This window comes from Thalassophryne amazonica, chromosome 5 (genome assembly GCF_902500255.1).
Source record: "Thalassophryne amazonica chromosome 5, fThaAma1.1, whole genome shotgun sequence".
Classification (NCBI taxonomy): Eukaryota; Metazoa; Chordata; class Actinopteri; order Batrachoidiformes; family Batrachoididae; genus Thalassophryne; species Thalassophryne amazonica.
In genome coordinates this window covers 130505643-130528154 of record NC_047107.1, presented here as the reverse complement: position 1 = coordinate 130528154, position 22512 = coordinate 130505643, and the positions used below count along the sequence as shown (strand labels likewise).

Sequence of the window (22512 nt, the reverse complement as noted above, 5' to 3'; positions counted from 1 at the left end):
TTGTGTTTTTATGAAATTGTGCACGATGCTGGCAGAAAGGGTGGCTCTCTTAGAGCCTTGATCATAAGCTAGAACAGCTTATTAGCTTAGTTGAGACAGATGTTACAGGCAGGGTTGATGTTGGGCCGGCTGGTGTGCCTACAGGCATCAGTCCAGAAACGCTGGCTGTGGAGGACAGTTTTTGGACTGTGGTTAGGCGGAGGAAGTCACGTGGGGCTTGGCGCCCGGTTGTGCCACCCAAATTACATTCGCCTCTGCGAACTGTGAACTGATTTTCTCTCTTGGATACACCTGATGTCAGTTTTATGAGCCCACTCCTTCTCCAGGCCAAAAACGTCCAGGCCGAAACATCAGGCGTCAGTGAAAGGGGATTCTATCACCTGTAACGTTAGATTGCAGATGCCAGCTGATATTAACTGTGATTTACTGTCTGAGGTATCAAAAAGAGAAACTGCAGTGAGTACTTCATACAATCAGGGTCCAAGACACCTCCCTTTACAAGAAAATAAGGTGCAAAATAAAGACAAAATTAATACAAAACATGATGCTAATTCAACTCAAGTTAGCTTACTGTACATTCAAATAAAACATCGATTTCGGCTCAGATTCGCCATATAATACTTTGTGGTACAAAAAAACCCCAAAACATTCTCACTCAACTAAATGTCCAAATATATCACCTTTAAAACGTGAATCAACCAAGAAAAATGTTTTATATCAGGACCCAAAGTATTGCACCTCTTACGTCTTGCATAGCCAAATGCAGCATTAACCCGCTCTCACGTGCGTCGGGTCTACGTCACTGCGCCGTGAGCTGTGTTCAAGTATAAATGGACAAACTCACTGCCTAATTCAAACAGGTACTAATACAACAATAACTGATTTATGACTAATGTGCATAACATTAATGACTGATTTGGTGGGATTCGAAGCATTACTCAAAGTAATATTACTAACCTGTTACACTGGCACACGTTGGCGCCAATGATGTCAGGATGAAGCACTCAGAGGTCACAAAAATGGACATAGAGAGGACTTTTGACCTTTGCCAGAAAGATTGGCATTGATTAATAGTCTCTGGGCCCCTCCTCTCTCGGGGTAATGATGAGGTGTTTAGCAGGCTGACATAAATAGGTGGCTGGCACAGTTTTGTATATCACAGAGCCAGTTGTCTTTTCTTGAAAAGTATTGTTTAAACTGTGTCTAATTTTATTCACATGATTTTGTCCGGTTTTATTTGTGTGATTTTTATCTGTCATCTTATTATCTGTCTTTTAGACACAGGTAATTAACGCAGCTGGGACTGAGTGGACTGTGCACCCACCACTGGCTGGGGATGAGGACATTGCACTGATTGGAGGAGGAGCACAGGTGTGATGGATAAAAGGCAGACAGGCAGTGTCGGAAAGGGGACGCACGCAGACATGGACATGGACATGATGGACAAAAACGATGACAAAAACGGAGGCACAGAGAGGCAGAAGGAGCGCGGGAGAGTAGACGGAGTGGGGCCAACACGGAGGAGAAAAGGAGCCAGACGTGGGCCTGTCGCTGGAGGAAAAAGACAGTGACAGCGCGCCATCTGAGCTGACTACCGAGGTGCAACACATCTAATTTGGAGCTACATCATTTCCGTTCCAAACCTCTCGCCTTCTGCCTAAGGTCACGCAAGTAGCCATTGAACCAAGGCAGCTGTGACTTGGGAAAACATGGCCTTAACAGAGGAGGCAGACATTAAATATCTTGTCTTTCTGGTGTATTCACGTCCCAACTTCATTGGAATTGGGGTTGTATCTCGATATCAGCAATAAAAGGCCCATATTGCTGATTGTACCCACATCATTATTTCTATTGTGCATCTTATCAATACATTTTATACAACGGTGAGCAAATTCAAGCTCAATATTCATACAGTTTGCAAGATAAGACAAAATAGCAGCACACAGCAGGCTTTACGTATAGAGCCTGTCTCCAAGCACAACAAACTGTCTCAGTTTCATTTGAGTACAACCCCTGGCAAAAAATTATGCAATCACCGGCCTCGGAGGATGTTCATTCAGTTGTTTAATTTTGTAGAAAAAAAGCAGATCACAGACATGATGTTGCGAAAGTGTAGTGACACGGACCCACAACAGGGGGCGTAAATGAACGGACAATGGAAGGAGTCAAATTATAACACTTTACTGTTGTGAATGACACAACCAAACACAGCAGATTACAGAATGTGCAAAAGTCAATCAATAAGGTGTCGTGTGGGCAGGCTCGACGATAGGAGACGCCCGTCTGGAAACGAACCGGAACCACACGATTTCCACTGCCACCGAACCCGAGGAATACTGGAGCCGCCAAGTCCCGAAGTCCCCAGGTGGCCACCGTCACGGCGTGTCGGATCTGGTACTGCTGGCAGAAAGCAAAGACAGTTAAGGGTGGGTGTGTGAACACCCAGTAACAATCCTGGTGGGAATTCCACCTCCACCTCTCACTCAATACGTTGCAGCGATCCCTCAGAGGAAAAAGAGTGCCGTCTTGCACAGCCTCCACAAAAAGGACCGGTACTCCTGCAAACACTCACAATAAACTGTTTACAAAATACCACAAAAAGGCTGAGGATATTACCTCTGGTAGAAGATAATATCTCGGCAGTGTGGTGGAGGTGTCTTCCTGCTTTTATTCCAGATGTGGATTGGATGATTAGTGACAGCTGTCACGGATGATGGGTGACAGCTGTCACCACGGCTTGTTCCTGAGGCGGCAGCGCCCTCTCGTGCCTGAAGCCCGCACTTCAGGCAGGGCGCCCTCTGGTGGTGGGCCAGCAGTACCTCCTCTTCTGGCGGCCCACACAACACACGACACAAAACTAAAGTCATTTCAAATGGCAACTTTCTGGCTTTAAGAAACACTATAAGAAATCAGGAAAAAAAATTGTGGCAGTCAGTAACGGTTACTTTTTTAGACCAAGCAGAGGGAAAAAATATGGAATCACTCAATTCTGAGGAAAAAATTATGGAATCATGAAAAACAAAAGAACGCTCCAACACATCACTAGTATTTTGTTGCACCACCTCTGACTTTTATAACAGCTTGCAGTCTCTGAGGCATGGACTTAATGAGTGACAAACAGTACTCTTCATCAATCTGGCTCCAACGTTCTCTGATTGCTGTTGCCAGATCAGCTTTGCAGGTTGGAGCCTTGTCATGGACCATTTTCTTCAACTTCCACCAAAGATTTTCAGTTGGATTAAGATCCGGACTATTTGCAGGCCATGACATTGACCTTATGTGTTGTATGGCTGGGGGGCCTGGCTGCCTTTTGTTTCTGTCTTCTGTTTCTGTCTTTTGTTTTTCCTTCCAGGTGGCACGCGTTTAGGACTGAGTGGCTGTGTGGCTGAGTTATCAGGACCTCACCCTGATCACCTGAGGCTGATCATGTGCAGCTCGTCAGGACTCACAGCTGTGGTGCATCTACACGGATTGGAGCATGGTGGCATTTAAGTCTGGAGTACACAGTGTGTACTTGCCAGAGACTCGACCTTGTGACCAGACGGGTGAGATCGTCGTCTTGAGAGCCATCTCATCATTATGGATGCAGACCGTCCAGGTTTGATGCCATGGTCTGTGAAAGAGGAGGGGGTGAGGTCTCACGCTCTTCAGCACACTTCCTGAGGTACGTCAGGTTTTGTGACTAACATTTGTACAGTCAGTAAATGTGGTGTCCCTCACACCTTATTATATTGAGCTGTTATGTTAGTCGTTTAATCAGCTTCCACTGCAGTGAGTAATGTGAACGGGGTGTTCCATGCCTGCAGGGTGGGAAGCTGATTAGTGATTAAGCCAGGAAGTGTTTGCTGTTTGTGTACACCTTTGAGCGGTCTCTCTGTGTGTGGAGTGTGGACTCACATGATGGTTTCTTCTTTCACAGACTCGGTTTGTCCCGGCCACCTGGGGGGTGTCGGCGGGGTCCTTGGGTCCAAACTGTTTCTGGCTCCGGACCGTTTGTGCAGCTGGGAGCGCACCGTATATCCACCTCACCAGTCCGCGCACTCATTTGTTATACTTTTGCACCGCACTGTTATGTCATTAAATTTTGTTATCCTTTGTACCGTGCTCTGCTTATTTCATACTGGGTCCTTCAAACGCTGGTCGGTTCTCCGTCCTGCGTCCGACTCATAACATTATGTGTCTTTTTGCAAGGAATATTTTCACAGTTTTTGCTCTATGGCAAGATGCATTATCATCTTGAAAAATGATTTCATCATCCCCAAACATCCTTTCAATTGATGGGATAAGAAAAGTGTCCAAAATATCAACGTAAACTTGTGCATTTATTGATGATGTAATGACAGCCATCTCCCCAGTGCCTTTACCTGACATGCAGCCCCATATCATCAATGACTGTGGAAATTTACACGTTGTCTTCAGACAGTCATCTTTATAAATCTCATTGGAAAGGCACCAAACAAAAGTTCCAGCATCATCACCTTGCCCAATGCAGATTCGAGATTCATCACTGAATATGACTTTCAGCCAGTCATCCACAGTCCACGATTGCTTTTCCTTAGCCCATTGTAACCTTGTTTTTTCTCTTTAGGTGTTAATGATGGCTTTCGTTTAGCTTTTCTGTATGTAAATCCCATTTCCTTTAGGCGGTTTCTTGCAGTTCGGTCACAGACTTTGACTCCAGTTTCCTCCCATTCGTTCCTCATTTGTTCTATTGTGCATTTTCGATTTTGGAGACATATTGCTTTAGGTTTTCTGTCTTGACACTTTGATGTCTTCCTTGGTCTACCAGTATGTTTGCCTTTAACAACCTTCCCATGTTGTTTGGATTTGGTCCAGAGTTTAGACACAGCTGACTGTGAACAACCAACATATTTTGCAACATTGCGTGATGATTTACCCTCTTTTAAGAGTTTGATAATCCTCTCCTTTGTTTCAATTGACATCTCTTGTGTTGGAGCCATGATTCATGTCAGTCCACTTGGTACAACAGCTCTCCAAGGTGTGATCACTCCTTTTTAGATGCAGACTAATGAGCAGATCTGATTTGATGCAGGTGTTAGTTTTGGGGATGAAAATTTACAGGGTGATTCCATAATTTATTCCTCAGAAATGAGTGAGTCCATATTTTTTTTCCTCTGCTTGGTCTAAAAAAGTAACCGTTACTGACTGCCACAATTTTTTTTCTTGATTTCTTATAGTGTTTCTTAAACCAGAAAGTTGCCATTTGAAATGACTTTAGTTTTGTGTCATGTCTGTGATCTGCTTTTTTTCTAAAAAATTAAACAACTGAATGAACATCCTCCGAGGCCGGTGATTCCATCATTTTTGCCAGGGGTTGTGCAAAGGAAGAATCTGGTCACCACCAAATGAAGTACAATACTTATGAAAGAACTCATTCCCAATGATGGAGTTAGTATTTTTGAAATCAGAAAAAAACATATTAAATTGAAATCTGCCTCACATTTGTCAGTAGTGGACGGCTTGAATCTGACAATATTCTCCTCATCATCTTCAAAGACCTAACATCAGATAAACGTGTCAGGTCACTTTGGGGTCTGATCTCAAGCCTGTTCCTTGTCGTCAGGGTCAGCCAGTGGTGGGCACATGTCCAATAACAGCTAGTTATCGAAGATAATGTTTCCATTATTGGATTATCTTTTTAGATAACTTTAAAAACGATTATCGGACTAATTATCTTCCGATGAATTGTCGTCCGATAACTTTTAGACTGATAACGTAGTAAACAAAGTTCAGCAGTGGCAAACATTTTTAAAATCAGTTGAGACCTAAATGTTAAAAGTTTCCTAAAAGATATATAGTTCTATCCTCTCCAAACAGAAGAAAGCTGCTTGCAGGAGAAACCACTCTATCCTCTGCAGACAAAGGAAAACTGGTCTCTCTCTCACACACACACACACACACACACACACACACACACACACACACACACACACACACACACACACACACACACACACACACACACACACACACACACACACACACACACACACACACACACACACACACACACACACACACACACACACACACACACACACACACACACACACACACACACACACACACACAAATCATTTTTCTTTAACACCATACTGATACACTGGCAATATCACCCAAGTCATCCAGAGGCATACATCTTTAACTTATGGTTCAAATTTTAACCAAACTAATTTCGGACAAGTTATTTAAAATTACTGTCATGTCTGAAGTTTTAGAAAGTGAAAATATCAGATATATGTTTTAGTTTTAAAGTAATATACTAATTTTTAAGGTTTTGTGAGCACATGCTCTGCCCAGCAGTGCATTATGGGTAGGACAGGGTAATCTTGGTACGTTCACGACAGGACAAATGCATTTCAGACACTCTGTTCAGGCTCCACGGACAACAGCATTAAACTCTAGTGCCTAAAAGTTTCGTGAATATATTCTCTGGGTTTATAGACGTTATTGTGTTTGCGTTTGTTAAATTCCACGCATCTTAAATGTAGCAGACACAGATTACCTGGAATTTTGTTTTGGCAAGTTTTCAATGCCTCTACTGCCATCTACTGGCCAGTAGAGCGCTTCGCTCTCAGACTGCAGGCTTACTTGTAGTAGGTTTGTAAGAGTAGAATGGGAGGCAGAGCCTTCAGCTTTCAGGCTCCTCTCCTGTGGAACCAGCTCCCAATTCAGATCAGGGAGACAGACACCCTCTCTACTTTTAAGATTAGGCTTAAAACTTTCCTTTTTGCTAAAGCTTATAGTTAGGGCTGGATCAGGTGACCCTGAACCATCCCCTAGTTATGCTGCTATAGACTTAAGACTGCTGGGGGGTTCCCATGATGCACTGAGTGTTTCTTTCTCTTTTTGCTCTGTATGCACCACTCTGCATTTAATCATTAGTGATTGATCTCTGCTCCCCTCCACAGCATGTCTTTTTCCTGGTTCTCTCCCTCAGCCCCAACCAGTCCCAGCAGAAGACTGCCCCTCCCTGAGCCTGGTTCTGCTGGAGGTTTCTTCCTGTTAAAAGGGAGTTTTTCCTTCCCACTGTCGCCAAGTGTTTGCTCACAGGGGATCGTTTTGACCGTTGGGGTTTTTACGTAATTATTGTATGGCCTTGCCTTACAATATAAAGCGCCTTGGGGCAACTGTTTGTTGTGATTTGGCGCTATATAAACAAAATTGATTGATTGATTGATAGTGTTCATGGCAGTATTCGCCCTAAGTACTAAGTGCCTGGGCACCAGTAGATGGCAATGTTCTACTCATTTTGACCCCGGTTATATCAGATGGTTGTCAAATCAACTTTTTGGCTTTGCAAATGGCTTTTTTTTAATTAAGTTTAAAAATAAAACAACAACAAAAAACATTACAAGACAGCTCTACAGTGTTTGCACAGGCACAGTGCGAGCGGTTGGATGCTTATAGCCTTTCAGCAGCAGGATACCCTCATGACGGCCGACCAGAATAATATCAAACAGGTTTGATTTTCATTCGACCATACGATCGGCGATCAGGAGGTGGTCGTGAGATGATAAACGCAGCTTGTTACTTCATGTACACTACATGACGCAGGACGCGCGATTAACGTGAAACTCGGTCCAAAAAATTCTTGCACAAATGAAAAATCATCTGAAAAAGGGCCAAAACTCGCACAGGGTAAAGCCAACACTTGGGTCAAGACAATATTGAGTGCACGTTTTACAACATCATAAAACGTGCGCACATCATAAAACGTGTGCACGGCACTATGACACTTCCAGGGCTCCATAAAAATGCCCGTTTTTACAAATAAAAAAATGCAATATTTTACAAAAGCACATTTATCTGTAAACACCAACACACATCACATTAACGTGTTGGGTTACATAATGAATGACTGAACCAATCAGTGTTTAGAAGACGCACTTTTACCCAGAATCCTTTGCGATCTGTCTGTTACAAAACCTCAGAATTAGTGCATTATTCAACATTAAAAGATATATGTTATATTTTAACTATGTAGAAATAACAGAATTGGAGTTATTCTATCAGTATTCACACAAAACCAAAAGTCAGGATGCCTTTATTTTTCAAGACCTCCACCTGACCGGAGCATTGTGATTGGTAGAGAGTTGGTTTTGTGGCTGTTCTCAGGGTGCTTCTGTGCTGTAGCTTCCAGCAGGGGGCAGCATGTTCAAACATAGAAGTGTTGACTCGTTTTGTTTTTTTGTCGCTTTTGATGCTTCCAACAGCGATTGTGGTGTTAAAACTCCAATTCAGCTTCTTAGTAGTTGCAAATGTACCACAGACAATACTGGAATTTATCGGTTATCTGTAACGTCCGCTACATTTTTGGGTGGTTCATCGGTTTATCTTTATTAAAGATAACTTTTCAGTTATCTGATTATCTGTTATCAAAGTTAATTTTTTGGTTATCTGTGCCCACCACTGGGGTCAGCAAACCCAGCCAGAATACCAAGGAGAAGGTCAGGACTGATTCAGTGAAACACATTAAACACCTTCATAAAAACACCGTCAACAATTAAAATTTCAATTTATTTCATTTATATAGCGTCAAATCACAACAAAGTTGCCTCAAGGCGCTTCACACAAGTAATGTCTCACCTTACCAACCCCCAGAGCAAGAACACAGGCGACAGTAGTAAGAAAAAACTCCCTCTGAGGATTTGAGGAAGAAACCTCAAGTAGACCAGACTCAGAGGGGTGACCGTCTGCTTGGGCCATGCTAACAGTTACAAGGTATTAACAAAGTTTTACAAAGCTGAAGAAACAGGAAATCAAACAAAACAATAATAGAAAGAAGATGAGAAGTCCACACAGGCATCAGCACCACAGGCAGGGGGCGTCCACGCTGTCAGCAGGGCTGTCCCCATGACGGGGTCACTTCCAAAAGCAGACTGCAGCATGCAGCACCTGCTTCAGGTCAACATTCTAACTATGAAGCTTTCACAGGAAGTACAACCACTGACACGACGTCTGAAGGACAGCATTCAGCTGAGCTTCAAAGGTGAACTTATGATCCATCAGGGTGCCCAAGTATTTATCCTGCTGGACCACCACCGGGGAGAGGACGCCCATTCACCATCTACGTTGTGTAGGACACATTAATGTCCAGAAAGGAGAACCACCAGTAGTCCAACAAACCACAGTCCAGTCATGTCCAACACATGAATGCAAGTGTGTGAAGGGGAAACCAGAACCATCTGTTATGGAGGCTAAAGAAATGTAACACTTAAAATAAAATATGGACGAGTGCGTACTTTCAGTCCTCAGAGATATCCTGTTGAAAAAAGAAGAAAAAACTACAAAACTTTTCCCCAGTATGTTTATTGTTTTTTTCCAAAGCAATATAGTAACGTACAAAAATACTCATTCTTTTTCTACACCCACTGACTCCAATTAAGGGTCAGGGGGTGGATCCTATCCCAGCAGTCAGTCACAGGACGTGAGGCGGGCTTCACCCGGGACAGGACACCAGTCTGTCACAGACAGTCAGTTTAGAGTCTCAGGTTCACCTCAAACCTGTGTGTCTTTGGAAGCCGGAGCACCTGTAGGGAACACGGAGAGAACACACAACCTCCACACAGAGGGGACCAGGTGGGAAGCGACCTCATGACCTACTTGCTGTGAGGTCTGCTGTGGATCCCATCACTGCCCGCAGTCTCCATCAGACTGAGCAAGATATTCTAAGAATGGCTGAAAGTCTCATAAAATGTGTTTGACTGATCATCACGTCTTACTGAATTTTCTCCATGTCAAGTTCTGTCAGCTACGTCCTGAAGACGAGCTTTAATGTCCGTCTCTTCATGTCCTCTGCAGGGAGCCTATGAGTCCCTGAAGACAGACAGGAGCCAAACATACAGTTGTACATTTCAGAAAACCATATGAATACTTGGCACCAAACGTCATGCAGTCTTGGACACGTCCAGAACAGGTGGACTCAGGAACCATCAGCAGATTTACACTCACTGGCCAATTTATTAGGTACACCTGTTAAATTGCTTGTGAACACAAATAGCATCTTTATTTTCAATGGTTTTTATTTTCAGTGGTCACGCAGACAGGAGAGTGAGACAAGAGCTCTGGAAATGAGTTTGGGATATTCTATGCACAGTGGTTAACACTGATGCCTCACAGCAAGGTCATGGGATCAATTCCCACCTGGTCCTTTCTGTGTGGAGTTTGCATGTTCTCCCATGTCTGTGTGGGCTCCCTCCGGGTGCTCCAGCTTCCTCCCACATCCAAAGACACGCAGGTTCTGTGAACTGGAAACGTTAAACTGTCCGTAGGCGTGAATGTGTTTGTGGGTCATTTAGAGTCTTTTGGCAAAATTCCTCCAAGGTCTATCTGTAAATTTTAAAGACAGATGATGCAAGAACCCTGTTTCCTCAAAACTCACTCACCAACCATTTATCTGGGACCAGGCCGTGGGGGCAACAGCTCCAGCAGGGGACCACAGACTTCCCTTTCCTGGGCCACATTGACCGCCTCCGACTGGGGGATCCCAAGGTGTTCCCAGGACAGTGTGGAGATATAATATCTCCACCTAGTCCTGAGTCTTTCCCGGGCTCTCCTCCCAGATTTATGTGCCTGGAACACCTCCCTCAGGAGGTGCCCAGGGGGCTGAGCCTGAACCACCTCAGCTGACTCCTTTCAATGTGAAGGAGCAGCGGCTCTACTCCAAGCTCTCTACGGATGACCTAGCTTCCTTAAAACCTTTTTTTTTAAAATAGCTTCATCCATGTTCGGCAGACTTCGGGTCATCGTGATGGAGCACTCTCTTAAAGGAGGATGATGTCACATTTCTATTTTTTATCTTTTGCACGGTTGTGCTGTTGGATCTTTAGAACATCAGTTCATTCCTCAGTGCTACTTTGATCCTTGTTCATCAACGTACTATCTCAACCTCCTTACATTTTTGTGTAATTATAGAATTTATAGCCCCTTGTGATGTGGAGCAGGTGGACGAGGACCTGGTCTGCCAAGACGTAGACCTGGGTTCGAATCCCACTTGTGCCGTGTCCCTGGATAAGACACCTAACCTGCATCATCTCAGCCCACCCAGCAGCTAAATGGGTACCGGCCTTGGCTGAGGAAGTAACCTGTGTTGGACTGGTGTCCACTCCAGATGAGTCTTAGGCATTGGTCTGCTTTATGCTCCAGAATCCAAAGATAAACACCAACGGGCCTCAAGACCAAAATACGACTTAACTCTTAGCTTGGAACATGAACATCTTTAGATTATAAAGATGACCCATGATTGAAGATTTAATGTTTATTGTTGGTAAATGGAGCCAGCAGGTCATAATTATATCCAGGTCTGGACTCTGCGGAGGATCTTTGGGTCCCACAGGAATGGGTCCAACGAAAGGTTATTTAGTGAGACACGGATGAGGAGGATCACTGACACTGTGAGGGAACATCAGCTGAGACATTTAGTCCATATTGAGTTTCTCTGGACATGATCCAGGACACAGGAGTCTCAGTGTGGAGGACCCCAACAGCTGGACAAGGTCAAGGACACGCCCACATTTCAGCTCTTCAGTAGAAGACAATACTCAGGAGGCAAAGATGAACTAAGACTCTGCCTGGATGGTCACCAATCAGGACTCAGGATGGCGCTGTTGGGTGACGACTGACCTGCCAATCAGCATAAAACTGTCTACAACACAAGTCGCTGTAATTACACTCAGCCACCAGTCGGTCATTTATAAGTCAACTTCAAAAAGAACCTTTATTTTTTCCTGTGATAACATACATGTAAAAAACAAATTCATCCACGTGTTTGTTTGTCAAGCAAAAAAATCATTTCAGTTATAAAATTTACAGTTTTCAGATCAACATCAGATTTACTTTAATAACACTAAATAGTACTCAATTCATAACAGCTTTATAGTGTGGCGCCACCTAGAGTTCAAATTTACCAAAACAGTCAACACTGTTCGAGGCCCAGAGAGCCAACGTTTTAAATACACATTCACACACATTCAGTGGCCTTTAAGTCAACGACAGACAGGGACTTCAGGACACAAAGGGGCCCCAGGACAGCTCAGAAAAAGACTGTGTCCTTCCCTGCATCCTCGTTTCCTTGATTTACAGTCCGTCCCTAAAGACATGGGTGCAGGAAAAGTCAGGATTTTGGATTTACATCCTTCAGATATCGTCTAATGTCACTTCAGTCTCAACTAACGACAGGTAGCATGACCGCTAACCAATAACAAGCTAAAAGCTTGAAGGAAGTGTGTTGTCCAGTGTCATCGCACAACAGACTGAAAATGACATCAAGATGTTTTTGAACACTTCATTAAATACTTTGATCACGCCTGCAGACAGACGTCTTCTCCAGGTTATAATTGAAGCGAGCAGTCTACACACTGCTCACGGACATCACCTGCCCTGAACATGTCAACCTGCTCCTCCCACTCCCGATGTTTCCCAGTTAAGTTAAAGTAGTGAAGCATGCAGGGATGGAAAACCTGCAGGGTGGAGAATAGGTGTGGATCCCCGATCGAACAACCAGGGGCGCAGAGCGGCTACGGTAGCCAAAGGTACCAACACCATTTCAACCAAAGGCCATGAAGGAGGAGGAGCTTCTTGGCCGTGTAGCTTCTCTCGTGGTTTTTCAAGCGTGACTATAAAGTCGGTTTATGGCTCCGGCTGAGGTTACATGTCTGGAAAGATGGTGTAAAACAGAGTGTCCGAGACCCCCGCCACAGGGCTGACTCTTCTAGAACCATCTCCAATAACCACAACGACTTTGTTAAAACGTAAAATGTTGAATGTTGGTTCTGACGACCCCGAGCGAAAACAAAGGAGCAGCCGAGGGACGTACTTTTATTTGCTGACCATGTAAAACTTGTCAGTCCCGCCATTAGTACCCTCAAAACGCGGATTAGCTCGCCATCCTGGAGGTCATTAAGAGGTCAGCCTTCTGAAGGGATTTTTATTTTGCCCCTTTTCTACGGAAGCATCCAGGTCTGAGATTAGATACCCGACTCCATCAAGTCTTAAATCTACACTTAAGACTTCTGATGGACACAATTAACTGAATCAAGTCTTAAATTTAAACTTAAAAGATGTCTGACGGACACCATTTAATTTTTAATTCAACCTTTTTTTAAACCAGGTTAGTCCCACTGACCGAGACCTGTTTTGCAAGGGAGACCTGGACAATTATAAAGTTTCTAGTCCACCTAACCTGCATGTCTTTAAATGTGGGAGCAAGCCGGAGCACCCGGAGGAAACTCACACAGACACGGGGAAAACATGCAAACTCCACACAGAAAGGCCACAGGTGGGAATCGAACCCATGACAGTGATGCTACATAGTGTTGTAACTCTCAGTACCTCACAGTATTGAGCCGTGCTGTAGATCGCGAGACTTTCCTGCTGATGTGGACATTAAAAGGCCCTGACACCGCTTTGGGAGGGCGGGGCTTCAGCTGCTTTGGGACTGTCATTGTGAAGCTGTTGTGTTGATTTTGTGTGTACATTATTTTTACTGTTAAAAATGTGCATTTTCTAATCACCTTTTAAAAGGATTTTGTTTTGTATTGATACTGTGTGGCATTTTGTAGTGAACATTTGTACAATACTATATGTTATGATTTATTTATTTTTTTTTTTTACAGACATAAAGGTCATGCTGAGACAGCGACAGAAACTGATTTTTTTTTTTTTTTTTTAAATGTGACACACACAAACTACCAGTCCCACATCTGGACACTTTCCCATGTGTTTCCATGCAAGCATGGGAAAGTGTGTGTGTGTATGTATTCTTTTCTGCATCTCCTTTGTGGATTCTCACCTTTCCAGTCAGATCTTTTTTCTCTTTTTAATGAAAACCCTTGAGTAAATACTGATCAATTTCAAGGTTTGACTGAGTGGACTCTCATATGCTTTGTGACATCTCCTTTCTGCATGAAGCCTCTCTTGCAGATGGGACAGCTGAACGGTTTCTCTCCAGTATGCCGTCTCATGTGGTATGTTAGCGACGCTGAATGAGTGAAGCGCTCACCACAGCGTGAGCATTCGAACGGTTTCTCTCCCGTGTGGAGTCTCATGTGTCTCATCAGATTTGTCTTTACAGAAAACCTTTTACCGCACTCGGTGCATCTGAAGGGTTTCTCTCCTGTGTGGCGCCTCATGTGGTCCTTCAGGCTGCTCTTGTACCTGAAGGTCTTGTTGCAGACGCTGCAGCTGAATAAGTTCTGTTCGTTCTGCAGCGTCACGCGGGTGCTCCTGTCGCTGCTGAAGCTAAACGTGTGGCTGCTGTCAGAGCTGCTTAATGGTTTCTCCCTCGTGCTACGTCTCTGGTCACCGACATTCATGATGTTCTTCTCCGTGGCTTTAAAACCTGGCAGGAGTTTACCGACCTCCTTACAGTCATCACTGTGTTCCGTCTCAGCGTCTGAAGAGTCCAAAGTCTTGACCTCAGTAAGCGGCTCCAAATAAGCGTCTGGATCAATGTGCGCGTCAGGTTCCGTCTGCATGGGTTCCGTTGAGCTGCTGGCTTGGGGCTCCGCCTCTCTGCTCTCTTCAGACAGCCCGGGACGAAGCTGTGAGGAGTGATGTCCATCTTCGCTGTCTTCACTCTTCACTGGGATACGAGTCAATGTGAACTTGATGATGTCATCCTCCTCCGGTTCTTGAAGCGGTTCTCCCTCCTGAGCAATCCAGTGGTGGTCCTTTTCCTGTTTAATGAGTTTCTGCAGTTCCGGGTCCTTCTGTTCCAGGCTGGAGCTCCAATGCTGCTGTTTGGGGGGAACCTCTTCTTTTCCTGCCAACAGCTGGTGCACATCTGCAAAGACAACAAAGAGACAAGGGAAAAAAAAATAAACCAGACAGGCACTTAGAGAGAGTACATCCTGGAGGAATGGTACCTCCAGGAACCAGCCTCAGGCTGTCTGAAACCAGGAACTCCAGGCCCCACAAGAAGATATCACATGAAGCCCCGCCCACCCTGAAAATGTAACGCTGTTCAGATATGCCGCCTTTTGTCATTGGTTGTGTAAGAGATCATGTTTCAGTCCGCATCAACACCAGACACACAAAGTACCAAAGGACTTATTTTAATATCGGCTCTTTGGATAAAGACGACAGAGTGTTTTATTTCAATTAGCGACAATGACCTCTGGTCCAATGAAGCAGACTTGTGTTTGATTCCTCAAAACTAACCGGGGCATTTGTACCATCAGTGATAAAAGAACTTTTGACTCCTCTGTCATTTAACCTACACCTTAGGGAGATTACAAAGAAAGTGTAAAAAAACAAAAAACAAACAAAAAAAAAACTTTCTTCACATATGAAATATTCCATTTTTTTTCTGGAGTACAAGTTGCACTTATTTCTGTATTATCACCTCTGTAATTTAGATTTTTGTGAAAATCTCAATCATGAGATCAGGTGTATTTTTTTTTCAATGAATGAATAGAACCTTTGCTGTCATCACACATATACATACATACATTGAAATCTGTCCTCTGCATTTAACCATCCTAGTTACAGTTGGACTCAATCCAACCACTAGGGGCAGTGTGCAGCCACAATCCAGCACCCGGGGACCAACTCCAGATGTAGAGACACGGCCTTGGTCAGGGTCAGAGAAAGGAGCTGACCTTGAATAAGCATGTTTTTGATTGTGGGAGGAAACTGCAGGAAACCAACACAATAATAAGAAATGTAATAAACAATGACGCAGGAAACCCTGTGAAACAGGGTGTCATTTGCATAGAGCTCATGGAGTGAGTCAGCCAGCAGATGGTCATGTTTGTGCAGACGGCTGTACCACTTGCTACAGCCCATGGCCACATTCGGAGTCTGCCGGCCAGATCAGCGGCCGCATCAGTGCCCCCAGGCTCATGGCTCATCGGAGGTCGCAAACCAGGTCCGTGGCTCATCCATGTCTGCCACCCAGGCACACGGCTCATCAGAGGCCACCAGTCAGGCCCATTGCTCGTTGGAGGTCGCTAACCAGGCCCACGGCTCATCGGTGTCTGCTAATCGGACCCACAGCTCGTCGGAGGCCGCTAGCCATAACCGCGAATTGTCGAAAGCCACCACCACATTGGCAGTCAGCTTGTCGTCCCTGCAGGGGAGTCGGTATGCCACAGGCTAAGCTAACTCTACCAGCTGACATCAGGCCGAGACCGGCTTTCAGCGGCAGCAAACTATTCTACATGCTAGTGGGTAGCTTTCGCTAGCGGTTAGCTGCATTCAGCTAGGTTGACCCCCCCTGCAGTTTTCCTTTATTACTGTTCCCTTATTAACTGTTGTGAATTTTAGCATACCATTTTACTTTTGTGTCAATTTTAGGACTGGTTTTACTTTTAGGAGTTTTTAACGTAAATCCTGCGTGATGCTGGCAGAAAGGGTACCTATTTTAGAGAGCCGTGCCTGTAAGCTAGAGCAGCTTATTAAGCCAGTGGAGATAGATGTTATGGGCACTCCAGATGAGGTTTGTGTTAGGCCGGCTGGCACGCCCACTGGGATCAGCCGAGGATCACCGGCTGTAGAGGATAGTTTTCAGACTGTGGTTAGATCAATCAATCAATCAATCAATTTTTTTATATAGCGCCAAATCACAACAAACAGTTGCCCCAAGGTGCTTTATATTGTAAGGCAAGGCCATACAATAATTATGTAAAACCCCAACGGTCAAAACAACCCCCTGTGAGCAAGCACTTGGCTACAGTGGGAAGGAAAAACTCCCTTTTAACAGGAAGAAACCTCCACCAGGAAAAAGACATGCTGTGGAGGGGAGCAGAGATCAATCACTAATGATTAAATGCAGAGTGGTGCATACAGAGCAAAAAGAGAAAGAAACACTCAGTGCATCATGGGAACCCCCCAGCAGTCTAAGTCTATAGCAGCATAACTAAGGGATGGTTCAGGGTCACCTGATCCAGCCCTAACTATAAGCTTTAGCAAAAAGGAAAGTTTTAAGCCTAATCTTAAAAGTAGAGAGGGTGTCTGTCTCCCTGATCTGAATTGGGAGCTGGTTCCACAGGAGAGGAGCCTGAAAGCTGAAGGCTCTGCCTCCCATTCTACTCTTACAAACCCTAGGAACTACAAGTAAGCCTGCAGTCTGAGAGTGAAGCGCTCTATTGGGGTGATATGGTACTATGAGGTCCCTAAGATAAGATGGGACCTGATTATTCAAAACCATATAAGTAAGAAGAAGAATTTTAAATTCTATTCTGGAATTAACAGGGAGCCAATGAAGAGAGGCCAATATGGGTGAGATATGCTCTCTCCTTCTAGTCCCCGTCAGTACTCTAGCTGCAGCATTTTGAATTAACTGAAGGCTTTTCAGGGAACTTTTACAACAACCTGATAATAATGAATTACAATAGTCCAGCCTAGAGGAAATAAATGCATGAATTAGTTTTTCAGCATCACTCTGAGACAAGACCTTTCTAATTTTAGAGATATTGTGCAAATGCAAAAAAGCAGTCCTACATATTTGTTTAATATGCGCTTTGAATGACATATCCTGATCAAAAATGACTCCAAGATTTCTCACAGTATTACTAGAGGTCAGGGTAATGCCATCCAGAGTAAGGATCTGGTTAGACACCATGTTTCTAAGATTTGTGGGGCCAAGTACAATAACTTCACTTTTATCTGAGTTTAAAAGCAGGAAATTAGAGGTCATCCATGTCTTTATGTCTGTAAGACAATCCTGCAGTTTAGCTAATTGGTGTGTGTCCTCTGGCTTCATGGATAGATAAAGCTGGGTATCATCTGCGTAACAATGAAAATTTAAGCAATGCCGTCTAATAATACTGCCTAAGGGAAACGTATAAAGTGAATAAAATTGGTCCTAGCACAGAACCTTGTGGAACTCCATAATTAACCTTAGTCTGTGAAGAAGATTCCCCATTTACATGAACAAATTGTAATCTATTAGATAAATATGATTCAAACCACCGCAGCGCAGTGCCTTTAATACCTATGGCATGCTCTAATCTCTGTAATAAAATTTTATGGTCAACAGTATCAAAAGCAGCACTGAGGTCTAACAGAACAAGCACAGAGATGAGTCCACTGTCTGAGGCCATAAGATCATCATTTGTAACCTTCACTAATGCTGTTTCTGTACTATGATGAATTCTAAACCCTGACTGAAACTCTTCAAATAGACCATTCCTCTGCAGATGATCAGTTAGCTGTTTTACAACTACCCTTTCAAGAATTTTTGAGAGAAAAGGAAGGTTGGAGATTAGATAGCTGATAGCTGGGTCAAGTGATGGCTTTTTAAGTAATGGTTTAATTACTGCCACCTTAAAAGCCTGTGGTACATAGCCAACTAATAAAGATAGATTGATCATATTTAAGATCGAAGCATTAATTAATGGTAGGGCTTCCTTGAGCAGCCTGGTAGGAATGGGGTCTAATAGACATGTTGATGGTTTGGAGGAAGTAACTAATGAAAATAACTCAAACAGAACAATCGGAGAGAAAGAGTCTAACCAAATACCGGCATCACTGAAAGCAGCCAAAGGTAACGATACGTCTTTGGGATGGTTATGAGTAATTTTTTCTCTAATAGTTAAAATTTTATTAGCAAAGAAAGTCATGAAGTCATTACTAGTTAAAGTTAAAGGAATACTCGGCTCAATAGAGCTCTGACTCTTTGTCAGCCTGGCTACAGTGCTGAAAAGAAACCTGGGGTTGTTCTTATTTTCTTCAATTAGTGATGAGTAGTAAGATGTCCTAGCTTTACGGAGGGCTTTTTTATAGAGCAACAGACTCTTTTTCCAGGCTAAGTGAAGATCTTCTAAATTAGTGAGATGCCATTTCCTCTCCAACTTACGGGTTATCTGCTTTAAGCTGCGAGTTTGTGAGTTATGCCATGGAGTCAGGCACTTCTGATTTAAAGCTCTCTTTTTCAGAGGAGCTACAGCATCCAAAGTTGTCTTCAATAAGTATGTAAAACTATTGACGAGATACTCTATCTCACTTAGAGTTTAGGTAGCTACTCTGCACTGTGTTGGTATATGGCATTAGAGAACATAAAGAAGGAATCATATCCTTAAACCTAGTTACAGCTCTTTCTGAAAGACTTCTAGTGTAATGAAACTTATTCCCCACTGCTGGGTAGTCCATCAGAGTAAATGTAAATGTTATTAAGAAATGATCAGACAGAAGGGAGTTTTCAGGGAATACTGTTAAGTCTTCAATTTCCATACCATAAGTCAGAACAAGATCTAAGATATGATTAAAGTGGTGGGTGGACTCATTTACATTTTGAGCAAAGCCAATTGAGTCTAATAATAGATTAAATGCAGTGTTGAGGCTGTCATTCTCAGCATCTGTGTGGATGTTAAAATCGCCCACTATAATTATCTTATCTGAGCTAAGCACTAAGTCAGACAAAAGGTCTGAAAATTCACAGAGAAACTCACATTAACGACCAGGTGGAGGATAGATAATAACAAATAAAACTAGTTTTTGGGACTTCCAATTTGGATGGACAAAACTAAGAGTCAAGCTTTCAAATGAATTAAAGCTCTGTCTGGGTTTTTGATTAATTAATAAGGTGGAATGGAAGATTGCTGCTAATCCTCTGCCTCGGCCCGTGCTACGAGCATTCTGGCAGTTAGTGTGACTCGGGGGTGTTGACTCATTTAAACTAACATATTCATCCTGCTGTAACCAGGTTTCTGTAAGGCAGAATAAATCAATATGTTGATCAATTATTATATCATTTACTAACAGGGACTTAGTAGAGAGAGACCTAATGTTTAATAGACCACATTTAACTGTTTTAGTCTGTGGTGCAGTTGAAGGTGCTATATTATTTTTTCTTTTTGAATTTTTATGCTTAAATAGATTTTTGCTGGTTATTGGTGGTCTGGGAGCAGGCACCGTCTCTACGGGGATGGGGTAATGAGGGGATGGCAGGGGGAGAGAAGCTGCAGAGAGGTGTGTAAGACTACAACTCTGCTTCCTGGTCCCAACCCTGGATAGTCACGGTTTGGAGGATTTAAGAAAATTGGCCAGATTTCTAGAAATGAGAGCTGCTCCATCCAAAGTGGGATGGATGCCGTCTCTCCTAACAAGACCAGGTTTTCCCCAGAAGCTTTGCCAATTATCTATGAAGCCCACCTCATTTTTTGGACACCACTCAGACAGCCAGCAATTCAGGGAGAACATGCGGCTAAACATGTCACTCCCGGTCCGATTGGGGAGGGGCCCAGAGAAAACTACAGAGTCCGACATTGTTTTTACAAAGTTACACACCGATTCAATGTTAATTTTAGTGACCTCCGATTGGCGTAACCGGGTGTCATTACTGCCGACGTGAATTACAATCTTACCAAATTTACGCTTAGCCTTAGCCAGCAGTTTCAAATTTCCTTCAATGTCACCTGCTCTGGCCCCCGGAAGACAATTGACTATGGTTGCTGGTGTCGCTAACTTCACATTTCTCAAAACAGAGTCGCCAATAACCAGAGTTTGATCCTCGGTGGGTGTGTCGCCGAGTGGGGAAAAACGGTTAGAAATGTGAATGGGTTGGCGGTGTACACGGGGCTTCTGTTTAGAACTACGCTTCCGCCTCACAGTCACCCAGTCGGCCTGCTTTCCCGGCTGCTCGGGATCTGCTGGAAGGGAACTTACGGCGGCTAAGCTACCTTGGTCCGCACCGACTACAGGGTCCTGGCTAGCTGTAGAATTTTCCACGGTGCAGAGCCGAGTCTCCAATTTGCCCAGCCTGGCCTCCAAAGCTACGAATAAGCTACACTTATTACAAGTACCATTACTGCTAAAGGAGGCCGAGGAATAACTAAACATTTCACACCCACAGCAGAAAAGTGCAGGAGAGACAGGAGAAGCCGCCATGCTAAATCGGCTAAGAGCTAGTAGCTGCGCTAAGCTAGCGGATTCCTAAAAACACACAAAGTGAATAATGTGTAAATAATTTAGAGGTGATTCAGCAGAGGGAGTGCTTTAGTTAAGGCACGTGAAGATTACACTGTGAAACAAATCGTTATCTAGTTAACTAGATCAATCTAACTGCGCAGATTAAACAGCTAACAGATACAGCAAAACACCGCTGTGCTCCGGAACAGGAAGTGATACAATACCGCAGTGAGAGCCAACCACCAGTAGAGGCAAGCAAGAGCCTAAAACGTAAAACATAAAACGTGACGTTTGCTGAACTGCTGTGGTTTATTGATCAGCTAACGTTAGCACGTTTAGCGCTTAGCCTTTTAGCACAGTTGATCTGATTGAACGCTTTAATTTGTAAATGGTTCAGTCTTTTTTATTTTTACCAAATAAAGCTACAGCTTTTCTTGGAGACCACAAACGCTCAACTTTAAATAACTTTTTTTTTGGGGGGGGGGGGTTCATCGTTTATATAAACTGTTTAGTGATTCTTTATATTTTAAGAAATATTTTTATTTGTCCCAATCAGGAACATTTGCTGTGCAGACAACTGAAATACAGGTGCACTTCAAAAACTTCCATCGATGAGCTGAACATCATCACTGCTCTTCAGCAACACCACCAGAGTTCAAAGCTGCAGAAGAGATCTTCATCTGGTCCCAAGAATTCAGCAGAACATCACCTGCTTCTAAATAAAAGGCTCTTTCAACAGCAACTATTTTATTATTTTTTTAAACAGCTGTTTCATTTTATATTTTAACAATAAATGAAAGGATCATTAAAAATGTCCACGAATCAAAGTCCAAAGATATTTGCACAGGTACAAGCTCTCTACTTATTGTGCTCAAATTCATATTTTAGAAATTACTCTGTCCTGATAACATTAAAAGCAATTATATTTTTATATATATATATATATATATATATATATATATGTTCTACACTCAGATTGCAATAACCAGTCACAGATTAGTTTTTCTGTCCATTATTTACCTGTATTTTGGCATGCTTGGCACCAAAAAGTTATGTTGGATCCAAAGGGATCCAAAAAGGCTAGGCCCAAAACTTATATATGATCGGTTCCCACTGACCAATAGCGTTAGAGCTTACTGCCAACAGCTAGCCAATCAGAGCACGGCATACAATTATTCATGAGATGATGTCACTAATGACGTAGCGGAGGTCAGGAACTTGCTGACAGACACTGGTTGAAAAAATGGCAACAAACATGTCAACAGCAGCAGAAAATCGTCTGCCAGCGAGGTTTGCTGAGTTCACAGAGGAGGAACTGGTGGAAATATTGAACTCCAAGGATGCCAAAAACACTAAGAAGGTAGACAAGCACACTACTGACGTTTTAGAAGCATTCATATGCTGTTCATAACAAAATAAATTGATCTAATTTACTTGACTCTGTTTGCTTAATTTGGGAGGGGGTGGAGAACATAATGGATGGCAAGGCGTCCAACATAGAGAAATATTGGATGAAGAAAAGTTATATTTGGACGAGGCGTAGCCGAGTCCAAATATAACTTTTCCAGTTATAGTATAACTTTTCCAGCCCAGTATACTGGACTTGGCTACGCCTCGTCCAATATAACTTTTCTTCAT

The 22512-nt window shown here is 43.3% G+C and overlaps 1 pseudogene; it reads right to left on the bottom strand.

Annotated features, from left to right (window-relative positions):
* The window catches only part of LOC117510019, a 76413-nt pseudogene that overhangs the window by 43461 nt on the left and 10440 nt on the right, over positions 1-22512 (bottom strand).